Below are 15,729 nucleotides of genomic sequence, written 5' to 3'. Positions count from 1 at the left end.
CCTCATGTCAATGTTTATGGGAAACAACTAAATTCAACTGCAGGTACTTCAGGCAGAACAGATAGATCCCAACTTTTATTAGGGGCATTTTAGGTTCCATCATCATATTTGTAAGAAAAACAAGTATGCCATTCTCGATGAAGAGTAGTTAGTTCGTTAAACATGCTTTCCCTCTTATCAGTCAGCCACTCCTTGACGACTACTTCTCTTCAAGTTTGATGGCAGTTTGGAAGTCAAGTGCAGTATGTGTTTTTTTTTTAATTATTAGATCATATTATTATTATCATGCAAGTACTACCTTCCTAACTCTTACTCATCAGGAGTCAGAATCCAAGCACCAGGCGTTCAGAAACTCTCATCACACAACTAGTAAGAACACTGAAAAGTAAGGGGCCACTCCAGCTATCTGTTCAAGCCTTGATGCAAGGCGCGACAGCAGCCCGAAGAATGGGCTCAAGAGAAGCCTGAGAGCAGCGTGAGCCTCTCAAGAGCGAGAGCCACAGCTAGGGGAAAAGGGCGAGTACGGCATTGGGAGCCTGTCTCTGAATTGGGGAGCAAGCTCCGTGACTATACGAAGAATTACCGGCACCTATGACATCTAAGAAGCAAAGCCAGGCCTTAAACACTGACCCCATGCTCCTGGACGCCCGGGTTGAAACCAGAAAGTGGTGTGACTCTGTAAAGGAAAACTATCTCGAAGGGAATAGAGAGCGCTGAACAGATGTAGGTACGGCGTCAGAAGCTTCTGCAGAAGAAAGCAATGCTTCGCTCGCCTCCCGGGGCCGGAGGCCGAAAAGGCGCTCCAGCACCGAGCGAGTGCGGTGCCACTACTCACCCCTACTCTCCTAGGATCCCGTCGTCTCTCCGCTCCACGCAGCCCCTGTTGGGGGGAGCCCCTCCCCCGCCCGCCGCCGGGAGTGGGCTCGGCGGGCGAGAGGAGGCGGCGGCGCAGGACTCCAAGAGCTGGAGCCAGTGAGGAGCTGGGACACAGACTGGTGCCTTGTGTTCCGTGGCGCCGCCAACTTCACCACCATGGACGTGGATGGACAAGATGAGGCAACGGTGGGCAGGCCCTCGCCCAGCGGCCCGGACCCTCCTAAGATACTAGGCCGGAGCCTCTGGCGGGATCGCCGCCCCCGACCCCCTCAGCAAAGCGACCCCCAGGCCTGATTCCTGTCCCTCAGCCCCCGCGGCCACGGAGCAGCGGCGGCTCCCTCTTGGGGCCGCGGTCGCAGCTGCATCCTCGTGCTCCTCCTCCTCTGGCGCCGCTGCCTACACACACAGCCCAGGCGCCGTTACCGCCGCGGCGCCCTGACCGCCGTTGCCTAGCAACCGCGCGCATGCGCCCCACCCCCGCCGGCAATCGCCGCCGCCGCTGGCGCCGCTGTCTGAGCTCAGAACAGAGGGTCCTGGACCTTGGAAAGTGCGCAAAAAAACCCGCTTTCTAGGGCCTAGATGGAGCGACGTCAAGGTAAAGGTGGGTTGAGAGAGAGGTCTAAGATGTTCTGCAATCTTAAAGAGGCCCCAGGGACTTGGGATATGACCTTCTCCCAGCCCCTCAACAGGCACCCCGGTGATTGACATTGACAGTTCCCGTAAGTCCCTAGTTACTTCTCTGTCTTACCTCCTCCAATTCATCCTTCACAAGATCTGCCAAAGGAATTTTCAAAATAACTTCTCTGACCATGCCACTGCATAACTCCAATGATTAAGGGACAGCCCCCTTAATGGACTTAACCGTTCTTGATCACTGAAACAGCATCCTCTCAGGTCTCACTGCCTTTAAACTTAATCTTCCTGAAATCCATTCTCATACTTCTACCAGAGTGATTTTTGTAAAACACACATGGCTCTGATTTAGAAAATGGACTTTGGCATCAGAGCCATGTTTGAATTTCTTCCCTACCACCAAGTAGCTATGTTTCCTTGAGCTAGAATGCTTAGCCCCTCTGAATTGTTTTCCTCAGCTGTAAAACAAAGAAAATTATAGTGCCTATGTTATGGGGATTAAATAAGAAAGTGCATGTAAAGTACTTGATATATATATATATATATAGGTATGTATATATATATATATATATATACATAAAACTTACTCTGTCACAAAGTAAGCATTCATTGGCAGATGTCCTAAACAGCACTCTGGCCTCAGAATCAGCCCTTAAGGCATGCGGATCCAGCTGAAAAGCCTATGAGAGAATTTCAGGCATGGAAAGCCAAGACACTCTGGCAAAAAAAAAAAAAAAAAAAAAAAAAAAACAAACACTAAATGAAAGAATGAAAGATCTCCGTGAGTGAGATCCCAGTGGAAAGAACAGGTCATCAAAGAAAGATGGGAGGCGAGAACTTCCACTTTGACTACGACCTTGTCTAAATATGATCAGAGTCAGTGAACTCAAAAGGATTCCATAGCCTTGGCAACTCATGACAAGAGCCTAGGGTGATTACTGACACCATAAACAAGAGTGTCAATTTGTTAAGTCAACAACACGAGTCACTGTGCCCTTACTCCTCATGTAGGATCTCTGTCCTTAATGTGCTGTACATTGTGATTTAATGCTATAACTAGTACTCAAACAGTATTTTTCACTTTGTGTTTCTATGTGTGTGCAAACTGTTGACATCTTTACTTAATATATGCTAAACTGATCTTCTGTATATAAAGAGAATTGAAAACGAATCTTGATGTGAATGGAAGGGGAGAGGGAGCAGGAGATGGGAGGGTTGCAGGTGGGAGGGAAGTTATGGGGGGGAAGCCATTGTAATCCATAAACTGTACTTTGGAAATTTATATTCATTAAATAAAAGTTAAAAAAAAAAACAAAGTAAGCATTCATTAAAAATTAGAGATTTTTTTCAGCAGATCTTCATTGCCTGTAATAAAGAAAAAAGCACAAACTCCCTAGTTTAACATTCAATGTCTTCTAAGATCTTACCTCCATTTTTCTAGCCCTGGCTCCTTCTACTTCCCTGTTAAACACCCAGCTACAGACTATTCCTTGCAGTTTCTAAGAAACATCTAAATCTGTAAAGTGCTGGGTAAGAAATCTATGTGAGCATTCCAGTTAATGAATGGTGAGTATCCAGTAATCGTCCCCAGACTACACAACTTAATTTTAAAATGTTGACACTGATAATTGACATGTAGGCAGTAACTATATAAAATTTTTGTGTTATTTTCTGGAGGCTTATTTACTTGACATTTTTGAAATTAGGTTTGCAGTTTCTGTAATGTGTAATAATAAAATGTCACAAATTTTGAACTTAATACAATACATAAACATATTTGCAAAATGTGCCAAGCTGGATGCTCATTTAATAAAATATTTAAACGTTTTAGGAAGTATAAAATAAGAAGTTCTTTCTAGAATCCTGAGAAGATCTAGAAGCAATGCTAATGAAACAATGGAGAGATCAAATGGGCTACAAGACTAAAATGAAACTTTACAAGCATCAGCCAGCCAGAAAATATTGAACAAGGAGAAACATTGGAAAGGTCAGAGAGAGTGAATCACTCTAGGCTTAATTAAATAGAAGTTTCAGATACAAATAACCAAAAACTGTAATCAGTGAGGAACACCATAACATAGGGAATAAATTATTACAACTGTGACTATGACCCTGGATGGAGTTCTCATGTAGCTCATACCTTTCCTTTCTTTTGGTGCACACATGCCTTTCAGGTTCAAAAGAAAACTCAGTAGTGTTCAGCCTTTTCCAGTGAATATATTTTTGACAGCTTTTGACTGAATTTTCTATCTTGTGGAACCTGTAGTCACATACAACCTGTACTCTCTGTTCACTTGTTGAACCCCTGGCATTCTGTAGTATGTATTTATTACCTTTACAGTGAAATAGAGGTATACATATGTAAACTGCTGCTAGATGTCTTTAATTCTCCTATGTTCCTTTCTCCATACAGAACTGTGTCACTCCTGTATTTTAACTCCTTCCACATTTTTCCTAGGGTTTCACCATAAGATCTGAACTACTTTGCCCTCAACAATGAATCTGCCTCTACTATGTTGGCAAAGTAAAAATCCCTACAAAGAGACCTATTCACATAATTATAGAAAGAAAACAAGAAAGGAAGCTGATTTATTATTGGGTAAGCACAACAGAGTACGTGCATTGAGGTATCTCTCAGGAGCCTACAAATTCAGGATAAAATTTCATGTGTTTTACATTCTAAAGCCTATACAAAGTTCACTTGGGAATTGAGGTAGCTATTTGTTTATTTGTCTTTTTCTAAAAGAATAAGAAAACTTACTTTCTGAAAAACACTTTAAGTCTTCCTGAAAAACAAAGAGTTACACCTTGAAATAGGCACTTACATCAAGTTTTTAAAGTATGTGTTTACATTTCAAAGAGAATTTGACTCATGACCTTGGAAACATGCACAGTGTAAATCTGGAGACTAGGACTTTCTAATCCATGGAGAGTTTTATCTGCATTCCAAAAGATGGAAAAAGGATAAAACCTAGTATCCCCCAAGGAACAATAAGCTCAGGATTAACCTTTGTGATTATAAGTGAATGAGCCCTTCAAAAACAGAATTCTGTGCTGGTACACTGAATATGCCTAGTAGATTGAGAGGCAATCCCAAGGTTATAGAACAGGTGGCATTGCTCTGGGTTTGACATATGAATAGGAGTTTACCAGAAGGGATAACTAACTGAGCACCAAAAAGGAAACTTGTTGAAGTGAAATGGACACTATGAGAAATGGTGACCTGATCAGCCCTTGCCCTGACTGTTGATGAACAACTTAATACTTTATCCCTTTTAGTATTTTTTTTGTTTTTCTACTTAATACTATTGGTTGAACTCTGTAATTAATACACAGTTATTCTTAGGTGTTTAAATTTAACTGAAAAGTGATCCCTGTTAAATGTAAGAGTGGGAATAAGAGAGGGAAGAGATGAACAATTTGGGACATGCTCAATCGGAATTGCCCCAAATGGTAGAGTTAGAAATATACCAGGGGATTCCAATTCAATCCCATCAAGGTGGCATGTACCAATGCTATCTCACTAGCCAAAGTGATCAATTGCTGTTCACAACTGATCATGATAGGACTAAGAGTCAAAGGGATCACATAAACAAGACTAGTGTCTGAAAATACTAACGGATAGAATAAAAAAAAAAGGAGAGAACGATCCAACATGGGAAGCGGGATACACAGCAGACTCATAGAATGGCAGATGTCCTAAACAGCACTCTGGCCTCAGAATCAGCCCTTAAGGCATGCGGATCCAGCTGAAAAGCCCATGAGAGTATTTCAGGCATGGAAAGCCAAGACACTCTGGCAAAAAAATAAATAAATAAATAAATAAATAAATAAAATAAAAAAAAACCTAAATGAAAGATCTCTGCGAGTGAGATCCTAGTAGAAAGAACAGGTCATCAAAGAAGGAGGTACCTTTCTCTGAAGGGAGGAGAGAACTTCCACTTTGACTACGACCTTGTCTAAATATGATCAGAGTCAGTGAACTCAAAAGGATTCCATAGCCTTGGCAACTCATGACAAGAGCCTAGGGTGATTACTGACACCATAAACAAGAGTGTCAATTTGTTAAGTCAACAACACGAGTCACTGTGCCCTTACTCCTCATGTAGGATCTCTGTCCTTAATGTGCTGTACATTGTGATTTAATGCTATAACTAGTACTCAAACAGTATTTTTCACTTTGTGTTTCTATGTGTGTGCAAACTGTTGACATCTTTACTTAATATATACTAAATTGATCTTCTGTATATAAAGAGAATTGAAAACGAATCTTGATGTGAATGCAAGGGGAGAGGGAGCGGCAGAGGGGAGGGTTGCGGGTGGGAGGGAAGTTATGGGGGGGGGCATTGTAATCCATAAACTGTACTTTGGAAATTTATATTCATTAAATAAAAGTTTAAAGAAATGGAAAAAAAAAGAATATTACATGCAGGGGCCCAGCACTGTGGCACAGTAGGTTAATCCTGTGTCTGTGGCGCCGGCATCCCATATGGGCGCCAGTTCTAGTCCCGGCTGCCCCTTTCCCAATCCAGCTCTCTGCTATGGCCTGGGAAAGAAGCAGAAGATGGCCCAAGTCCTTGGGCTCCTGTACCGGCGTGGAAGACTGGGAAGAAGCACCTGGCTCCTGGCTTCGGATCAGCGCAGCTCCGGCTGTTGCGGCCACCTGGGGAGTGAACCAACGGAAGGAAGACCTCTCTCTCTCTCTCTCCCTCTCATTGTCTGTAACTCTTCCTCTCAAATAAATAAATAAAATCTTAAAAAAAAAAAAGAACATCACATGCAGGATGCCGGCTTCCTACCTGGGCGCCGGTTTAAGTACCAGTTGCCCCACTTCCGATTTATCTCCCTGCCTGGGAAAGCAGTGGAAGATGGCCCAAGTGCACAGGTCCCTGCACCCATGTAGAAGACCCAGAGGAAGCTTCTGGAGGTGGCCTGGCCCAGCCCCAGTTGTTGTAGGCATTTGGAGAGTGAATCAGCAGATAAAAGATCTCTCCCCTCTCTCACTGTAACTTTGTCTTTCAAATAAATTAATAAATCTTGTTTAAAAAATATTGCATGCAAAGGAAAAAAGTACGTTGCCTTTTGCAACAAAATGGAAGCAGCTGGAAATCATTACACTTGGTGAAATAAGTCAGTCCCCCCAAAAAGATACCATATGTTTTCCTTGATCTGGGGTAACTAATAGAGTACCTAAAATGTAAATGTATTGGAGTGAGATAGCCATTTTGAGATTTGATGATTGTTTACAGCCCTTGTTGCTACTATTGAGGAACGATGTTTTTTCTTCATACTATTTACTTAGTGAAAGTTTAATCTTATTCGGTGTAAAGTAAACTGAAAATAGATCTTTGTAAAAAGTAAGAATGGGAATAAGAGAGGGAGAGGGCAGAAGGGTTACAGTGTGGACTGGAGGGAGGTTAGGATGAGAAGTATCACTATGTTCCTAAATATGTATATATGAAGTGCATGAAACTTGTATACCTTAAATAAAATTAAATAAATAAATAAACCTGGAAAATGTGAGTGAATGTTATGTTCAGTTAAAGTAGAATAGTTTGACTTATACAATTTGTATCTGTATTTAGGAACTGGGCAGCATAAGGATGTAATGGAATTGAGTATAGAAAAGTAGATGGGACAAATTATGAAACGACTTTTATACTATTGCCAAAGAGTTTGAAAAAGGGCTGTATCTGATGACTAAATATGATGTTAAAGAAAAATTTTTCTTAATACTAGTTAAAGATGATACAGAAGACTTTACTCAAGAGGGTCTACTACAATGGAGTTTTGCAGTAGGAGAGAGACCAGGCTCAACTCTGACTCCATTAAGAAGCAGAGTGGGAGTCAGTGGATGGAAAATTATTAAGAGGAAACATCAAGGCTAGGAGGATTCTTGCTAAAGCAGACCAATGTGATAAGATATTGAGGGTGGGGATGAGAAATCTGATCAGATATGCAGGATGATAAGACACTTAACTGAAGGAATTTTCATTAAGCTGACTCAGCAGGCTTCTTGCTAAAACTGGACTAAGTAAGTCAAGGGCAGAGCCCAATCTCAGAGCCTAGTTGAGAAGTGGGCTAGGAGGAACCTGACTGAAATTTAGTCAAAAAAAAAAAAAAGAAAGAAAGAAAGAAAGAAAAAGAAAACTCCCTAAAGGGAGATCCTAGGATCATCACATAATTTTCCTTATCATAAAGCTGACTAGATTTTGACCATTTTATTAGTTAAGCCAAGACTTCTGCACATTTTCCTGACAAATAGACTGCAGCTATGCAGCATGAAAGAATAAGTTATGTCTTTAGAAAGGAAGCTTCATGAGGACAGGTGTTCTTTCCTGCTTTGCTATATCTCTAATGCTTAGAATAGTACTTTACACATAATAGGTTTACAGTAAATCTCTGCTGACTAAATGAATCTATATATCCTGTGCTTAAAGATCCTTCATTTGAGAATTCTAGTCGATTATAGCACATAGGTAGATATCAGTAGATTAAGGGAGAAATATATTCTTTCTGTATCTGAAAGGAAATTATGATTGCATGTCATCCATATGTCTGCCCACAAAAAGTAAAGAAAAATGAAGGAGGGATATAAAAGCATTTCATCTCCCTCTTGGAACAGTTAATTGGTGCTGCAGGTATTCAACTTTACATGAATTTTGCCATTTTAGATATTAGCTGCCATCTTGCCTTATAGGTAACCTTAAAGGTCATCCCAAGCCCTGTGCTAAGGTAAACAAAGTTAAGATATCCTATCAGTTTTATCTGATGTTCCCATCTGACAACTGGACTGTCTCTTATGAAGATTAATATTTCTTGAAAAATTCCAGGAACATTCTGATTAACCATAGGCCACCCTAGGCTATAAAATCTTTTCTCTTCTACTTCCTGATATGGGGATCCATTGTCTTCCAGCCACCTAAGATGATGCTTCTATCTGTATGTCCCCCCAGATAAATTACCCACTATGTAATCTTGGATTGTTCCCTTTCTTTGGTCTCACAGCGCATTCTGACAGTTCTCATACACCAGGTTTTTCCAAAACAATTGGTGACTCAGCAAGGATCTGAGGAAATGGGCAAGAGCAATGAAATATTCAAAGGAAAAGGGACCAAAGCACATGTCATGATCTTCAAGAAGGTATCATGGCATCTGGTGCATGATTATAAATGAAGTTTAGCTGCATGGTAAGGACCGAGTGTACCGAATCTTCAGCCATGTAAAATTGTCAAGAGAGGTGATGGTATCTGGACAATGCTCATGGTTTGGGTACTGGCAGTCCTAAACTCCTTGTCCCTCACTGAATTCCTGCCTAGCCCACATCACAACCACTTATTCAGCAAACGGCAAAGGCCCAAAAATTACAACAGCATGCAAAGGTTGGAGCACTCCTTTGGAGGAACACAGAAGTTCAGTGTACTCTAAGAGAACTGGAATGAGGCAGGTCATCTATGCCAAGATTTCTGATGAGACTGGTAAGGCAATTTTTATTGATATCTTGAAACATAAGCCATTACAAAGCACCTCCCATCCCCTTACTCCAAAAATTGTATTGCATCTCTCCTTTCTTTAACCCTATTTTTGGACAAAATGTGTATGATGTTGGGGGAGCTATAACTGATTTGGGAGAGATTGAATAGGGCCATTGTCACTAAACAGGATAAGAGAACAAACTAAGCTTAGAGAAGTGAAAAAAATAAGAGATTGGTCTTAGTAACTATAAAATAAATGTCATACTTTCTTCTTGGCACTGGCATCCTCCAAGAAAATGTAAATAGGTATCCAAATGCTGTGTTGGTTGCCCAACCAGCGCTTATAACCTCTCTTACCTGCTCCTCCCATGGAGAAAGATAATCAAATTCTATGGTCAGGGACTATATGTTATACAGGATGGAAAGATTAAGGGTAAGGTCAAGGTCACCCCAGGGTGAAGGCAATAGAGCATGACTAGAGACCTCTATAGAACTCACTGTCTACTAGTATTTCCAAAATAAAGAAAAAACAAAATGACTCAAATAGACATGGGCACCAAGTATACTATAATCGGTGACCACCCAGAATATTTTCTGGGGCCATGGATACAGGAATAAGACTATTAGAATAAAATAAGTGTTGTTACATTTAGGAATCAGACAAGTGCTCCAAACCATCTCTGGTTATCATTTCTCCAATTCCAAAAAAATATCCCAGGAATCTTTCTGGGAAAGCATTGCAAACATCCATAGGGAAATTTTGGCTTAAAATTAAAGTGCTAAAAACTGCGTAAGGGTGGGGAAAAATGAGTCACTTTCCCTGTCCCTAGGCAGGTGGTTGCATACAAAGCAATACAATGCCCAGAGGCACCATTAAGGGCTTAAAGAAGGTTGGAATTCTATGAAGCACCAAGAGTATTATTTATTTATTTATTTACACCAAGACTGCTTTAAATTGCTACATCTGGCCAGTAAAAAAAAAAAAAAAAAAAAAAAAGCCTAAAGAACTTGGAGAATGACTGTAGATTATCAGCAGTTTAACAACATTATTGCCTCCCAGTATTAGAAAAACTAACATCCATTCTAAGTTTTGTTCATCCTGTTTTGGATTTAGCTAACACCTTTTTCAGAATATCTTTACAGGCAGATTTCCAAGACCAATTTGCCTTCATGTGGGAGGGCAGACTGTGGACTTTGCAGGTGCTGTCTCAACGGTATTTGCATATTCCTACTATCTGTAGTGGCATGATGGCTGGAACCTCACTCTGTTTTTGTTTCCTATTTGTGCTACTTGGTTTCATTATAAAGATGACATCATGCTAACTGGTGGAGATTATGAGACATAGTAGATTGCCTTTGCACCCATCTCTGGGTGAGAGGATAGACTATCAATCTCCAAAATATTCAATACCATAGTCCATCTGTGAAGTTTTTCAGGGTGGTCTGGTCAGGTGAGATCTGCTTAATCCCTGGAACAGTGCTCAGTACAGTGCATACTTTTCCTATACACCATACAGTAAAGAGATATAACAATTTTGTGGTGCTCTTAGGTTATTGGTGGGCTTTCATTTCCCATTTAGCTCAACGCCTGTGCTTACTGTCAGCCAATTAAAATGGGGGCCACATGGGACTGGAATGTCTCCAACAAGAAGCGTTTCAAAAAGTCAAAGATGTTGATAGCATGGGCACAGGCCTTGGGCATCCCTTTACCTAGAAGGCCAATAATTAGATGTCAGCAGTACAACAGATGGATAGGGACAAGGACAAAAGTACCTCTGAGTTTTTGGACACAGCTCTGAAAGGAAGTCAAAACTAGATACACCAATTTTTTAAAGATTTATTTATTTGAAAGTCAGAGTTACACAGAAAGAGGGAGAGACATTCAGAGACAGAGGCAGACAGACCATTGCTGGTTCACTCCCCAAATGGCCACAATGGCAGGGACTGTGCCAAGCAGAAGGCAAGAGCTTGGAGCTTCCTCCAGATCTCCCACATGGGTACAGGGGCCCAAGTACTTGGGCCATCTTCCACTGTCCTCCCAGGTATATTGGCAGAGAGCTGGATTGGAGGTGGAGCTGGGTCTTGAACTGGTGCCCATATGGGATGAAGGCATCTCAGTGGCCTTACCCACAACACCACAATGCCAGCCCCTTAATTTTTATTAATATAAAGATAACAGATTTCATGTATTTCATGGATACAGTTCTAAGATGGTAATCATACTTGCCTCCCTGCCTCTCTCCCTCAGACTACTCTTTTTCCTTCCTTCCTTCCTTCCATCCTTCCTTCCTTCCTTCCTTCCTTCCTTCCTTCCTTACATTCTTTCTTTTTTTATTACAGCAAAAATTTCTACCATCTACAATGCCTTATTTTACATGTAGCCACTGACCAACAAGTTGACTGGTCACAGTATAGACTGGCCTACCTATAAAGAGGTGGATAGATGGCCCATTTCACTGACTTCAGTCCACATTAACACAGGCTCATTAAGTGGCACACATAACAATGAAGTGTCCTATACAAAAGCTTATTGACTTCCAAGCCATGAACATTACTAGACCTGGTCACTTATGAAACTACTTCACTACCCCAAGTGGATTCCACAGTACCTATGATTTCCCAAATGCAAAAAGGGTGGCTCCTATACCCAAAGCTGCTTAGTATGCAGACAGGTCCAGCAGGGGAAACCCATGTGTCTGGAATGCTCTACAGGGCAACCCTCCACTGATACTATCTGGTTTAGGGTGGAGTAAAATCAGAGCAGCCAATGGGTAGAACTATGTATGGTACAGCTAGTAGTGACTTATGAGCCACATGACCACTGGTTTAACTGATAAATAGGCAGTGTACTAAGGCCTTACATTGTAGATGGCACAATTATAAGCAGAAAAATGATCTGGCCTAGGAAATCCTCTCTTGAAAGCCATGATGTCTAAACAAATATAAACAAACATGGGGACAGCTACATGAACCTGAGACACCATTAATTGTATATGGTGTGTCTATTCATATTAAGATCTCTACCCCTAGAAATATAGAGGTGAACACCTTTACTAAAATGCAGTCCCTGGTCTTCTTTCAGGCAACTTATCTGACCTTAAAGGTACATAGCAAAAGTGAACACAAAAGTACTAAAGTAGGGACAGAGTTGTGACACAGCAGGTCAAGCCAAGGCCTGAATAGCAGCGTCCCATATCAGATCACTAGCTAAACTTCCGGCTGCTCCAGTTCCAACCCAGCTCCCTACTGCTACACCTCGGAAAGCAGCAGGATATGACCCAAGTACTTGGGCCCCTGTCACCCACATTGGAGACCTGGATGGTGTTCCAGGCTCCTTGCTTCAGCCTGGCCCAGCCCTAGCCATGTGGCCATTTGGGGAGTGAACCAGAAGATGGACTGTCTTTCTCTCTGTCTCTCCCTTTTTCTATTGCTCTGCTTTTCTAAATATCAAATAAATAAATAAATCTTTTTTAAAAATTAATGCTAAAGTAGGATGGAACATAGCTAAGGGACAGCTTAGTGTCAGTGATGGACCAATGTCAACTGCACTCACACTTCCAGTCCTGCTGCTTAGTTCACATGCAGAAACAAATACACTGAGCCATCCAACTTGTAGGAACTTGGAAAAGTGATTATGTTGGTCCCTTGCCAAACATGAAAGAACACAAATATACTTTAACCTATGTAGATACAGCTGCTCTCCTTATGCAAGCCTTTCCTAGCAAGTGAGCTAATCAAACTGCCACCATAAAAGGTGTCAAAATGTTAGGTGTGATGTAGTGACTGAAGCACTAACATTACAAGATATGCTGTACAAAATTGGGCTCAAACACATAATGTGTCATGGCACTTTTATCTGCCATGTAACATCCAAGCAACAGGGTTGGTGAAGAGGGGGAAAAAAGGATGGTTAAAATAACAGATATGAGCCCTATTACGTAAAGTCACCTGGGCTGGCTGGACTAAGTTCCTTAGAGAAGCATTAATAAATTTAAACATACATGTAGCTAGCATACTTACCTCTTATGAGCACTTGGGAGTTCCAGTTCTACCTCCAAATATCATCTATGTCCAAGCTGTACACCTAAATGCTTTATTGCCTTACTTGATACACAAACAAAGAGCTTTGCTGTTTCAAGCATCTCAAATGCTAAGTCCACAGGAGGGGACAATTAAATGTTGGCTCAAGTGGTTTGTTCTACTGGGGTAAACCAGATATTTCTTGCCAAAGTATGTGGAGTCTCTGACCCACCTAAATTGGTCTCCATTGATTCCATTAGATTCTGGATCTGTGGCCACATCATAAAGGTTTTCGTGGGCTGAAGGAAATACCTTGGGCACTAAAGTTGGCCTCTTGTTCTGGCACTCCATTTTGCTGTTTTGGGATCACTGATTGACCCCATCCTGTTGACCAACATGTATGAAATGCTCCATTGCACCAGCCTCTAGCTGCTGCTCCCGTGTTGTCTAAAAGAGATGACTCTGCCAGTTTTGTAATTGCTGGACTGTGCAAATTTGTTATTACAAGTCCTTATTCAACATTTAATTTTTCATCCATAGCTGTGGTCTGATGTTGTTTTCACTGCTCTTTCTGCTGAAGTCTACTTTTGAAGTCAATATTTTCTACAATGAACTCTTTATAGGAAAACTATTACTGTTATTTGCATAATCGTTTTTGTCTCTTTTCATGCACATGCCTCTGTTGTTGCTGTGGACTCTGCTTATAAACTGAACAACTGACATCATGACACACCAGCAAGACAATGTTGAAAACCCCTAAAAGGCTCAGCCCAGGGGCCGGTGCCATGGCTCACTTGGTTAATCCTCTGCCTGTGGCGCTAGCATCCCATATGGGCGCTGAGTTCTAGTCCCAGTTGCTCCTCTTCCAATCCAGCTCTCTGCTGTGGCCCAGGAGGGCAGTGGAGGATGGCCCAAGTGTTTGGGCTTCTGCACCCGCATGGGAGACCAGGAGGAAGCATCTGGCTCCTGGCTTTGAATCGGCGCAGCGCCGGCCGTAGCGGCCATTTGGGGAGTGAACCAATGGAAGGAAGACCTTTCTCTCTTTCTCTCTCTCTCTCTCTGTCAAAAAAATTTAAAAAAAATTTTTAAAAAGGCTCAGCCCATATTGTCGGAGAAAGGACCACATGAGATTAGAAGAACTGGTTATGAGGAGTGGGATGTAGGGATTCAGCTTGACACAATTGCAGCCATCTTGGATATATCCTCTCAGTGACCCTGGCAGTCAACACAAGCCCTATGATAGGGTAAATAAACTCAATTAGATAACCTGTGGCTCTCTTCTGATGTTCTTTTATGATGTCTGGAATGTATTATGGATGCTAATATTTTTGGAAAAAGTTCATGGTGAGCCACCTTTATGTGTACAACCCTTTTTCTCCTGCTTTGTGATGTGGAGGTTCATTGTCTCATGGCCACCCAAGAACATGATTCTGTCTGTAAATTTCCCTAATAAATTGTACTCTATGTAATCTTGGATTTGTCCTCTTTCTTCAGTCTCACAGCACTTTCTGTTCATTCTCATACACTGTGTTTTTCCAAAAGAGGTATTTTTTCCAGATGCTCAGTTGTCTGCCATAGGCAAAACTTCTCTGTAATTTACCTTCAGTCTCAACATAAGGAATCCCATTCCAGGAATCAGAACAAGTCAGACAACTGATGCCCACTTTGAACAGAAGATTTGTTTGCATCTTGTTTGGCATGATATTTAACAGTGAATGAAGGACATGTGAAACTGTCTCTTCGTGTCCTGAACTTTCTGTCTCATTGAGACCAAATAAAACAATGTATGATCTAGTCCAAAGAGGGGATGGATTGTCAAGTTTGGCAGGCCTTCAACGATCCTGTATTCTTTGCCATGGTTGATGAATTTTTTTTAAAGATTTATTTATTTATTTGAAAGGCAGAGTTACACAAAGAGAGAAGGAGAGGCAGCAAGAGGTCCTCCATCCTTCTAGTTCACTCCCCAATTGGCCACAACAGCTGGAGCTGTGCCGATCCAAAGCCAGGAACTAGGAGTTTATTCCAGGTTTTCCACGTGGGTACAGGGGCCCAAAGACTTGGGCCATCTTCTTCTGCTTTCACAGGCCATAGCAGAGAGCTGGATCGGAAGTGGAGCAGCCGGGACTCAAACCAGCACCCATATAGGATGCTAGCACTGCAGGCAGTGACTTTACCCACTACGCCACAGCACCGGCCCCAATGGTTGATGTATTTACCTTGTTTCCCAAGCCAAAAACTTGAAAGTCACCTCAGATTTTCTCTTTTTCTCTTAACATCTAATTAAGTTAATAAACCCTGTTATTCTGATTTCACAATATCTCTCATATTCATCTCCCCTTTATGCTTGCACTGCCACCTTTTTGCCTTCATTTAATCCCTCATTAGTTTGTCTTCAGGACTATTTCAAAAACTTCCTAATTGGGCTCCTTACTTTCGTTCTTTTTTTTTTTTCCAAGATCTATATTAGAGCAGAGGCGAGAGAAAGAGAGAGAGAGAAGCCTTCCATCTGCTGACTCAATCCCCAAGTGGCTGCAACAGCCAGAGCTGGGCCGATCTGAAGCCAGGAGCCAGGAGCTTCCTCCAGGTCTCCCACGTGGGTGCAGGAGCCCAAGGACTTGGGCCGTCTTCTACTGCTTTTCCAGGCCATAGCAGAGAGCTGGATCGGAAGAAGAGCAGCCGGGACTTTAACCGGCACCCATATGGGATGCCGGCACTTCAGGCAGTG

General features: G+C 41.8%; 1 protein-coding gene and 1 pseudogene across 3 annotated transcripts in view; one reads left to right on the top strand and one right to left on the bottom strand.

Annotated features, from left to right (window-relative positions):
* LOC108178687 (GTP-binding protein 4-like) overlaps positions 1-976 on the top strand; it is a 39,504-nt pseudogene extending 38,528 nt beyond the window's left edge.
* The window catches only part of ZC3H12B (zinc finger CCCH-type containing 12B), a 468,637-nt gene extending 467,305 nt beyond the window's left edge, over positions 1-1,332 (bottom strand). For 2 of the 3 annotated variants that reach the window (XM_070066354.1, XM_051827742.2), the window contains exon 1: positions 836-1,258. The gene's annotated coding sequence lies outside the window, so the exon portion shown is untranslated. Of the gene's footprint in view, positions 1-835 lie in introns of all 3 variants that reach the window. The other variant, XM_008272718.4, reaches the window with a different exon arrangement.
* Between the last annotated feature and the right edge of the window lie 14,397 nt (positions 1,333-15,729).

Source organism: Oryctolagus cuniculus, chromosome X (genome assembly GCF_964237555.1).
Source record: "Oryctolagus cuniculus chromosome X, mOryCun1.1, whole genome shotgun sequence".
Lineage (NCBI taxonomy): Eukaryota > Metazoa > Chordata > Mammalia > Lagomorpha > Leporidae > Oryctolagus > Oryctolagus cuniculus.
The sequence above is the reverse complement of the archived record's forward strand: the minus strand, read 5'-3'. Positions and strand labels throughout refer to the sequence as shown.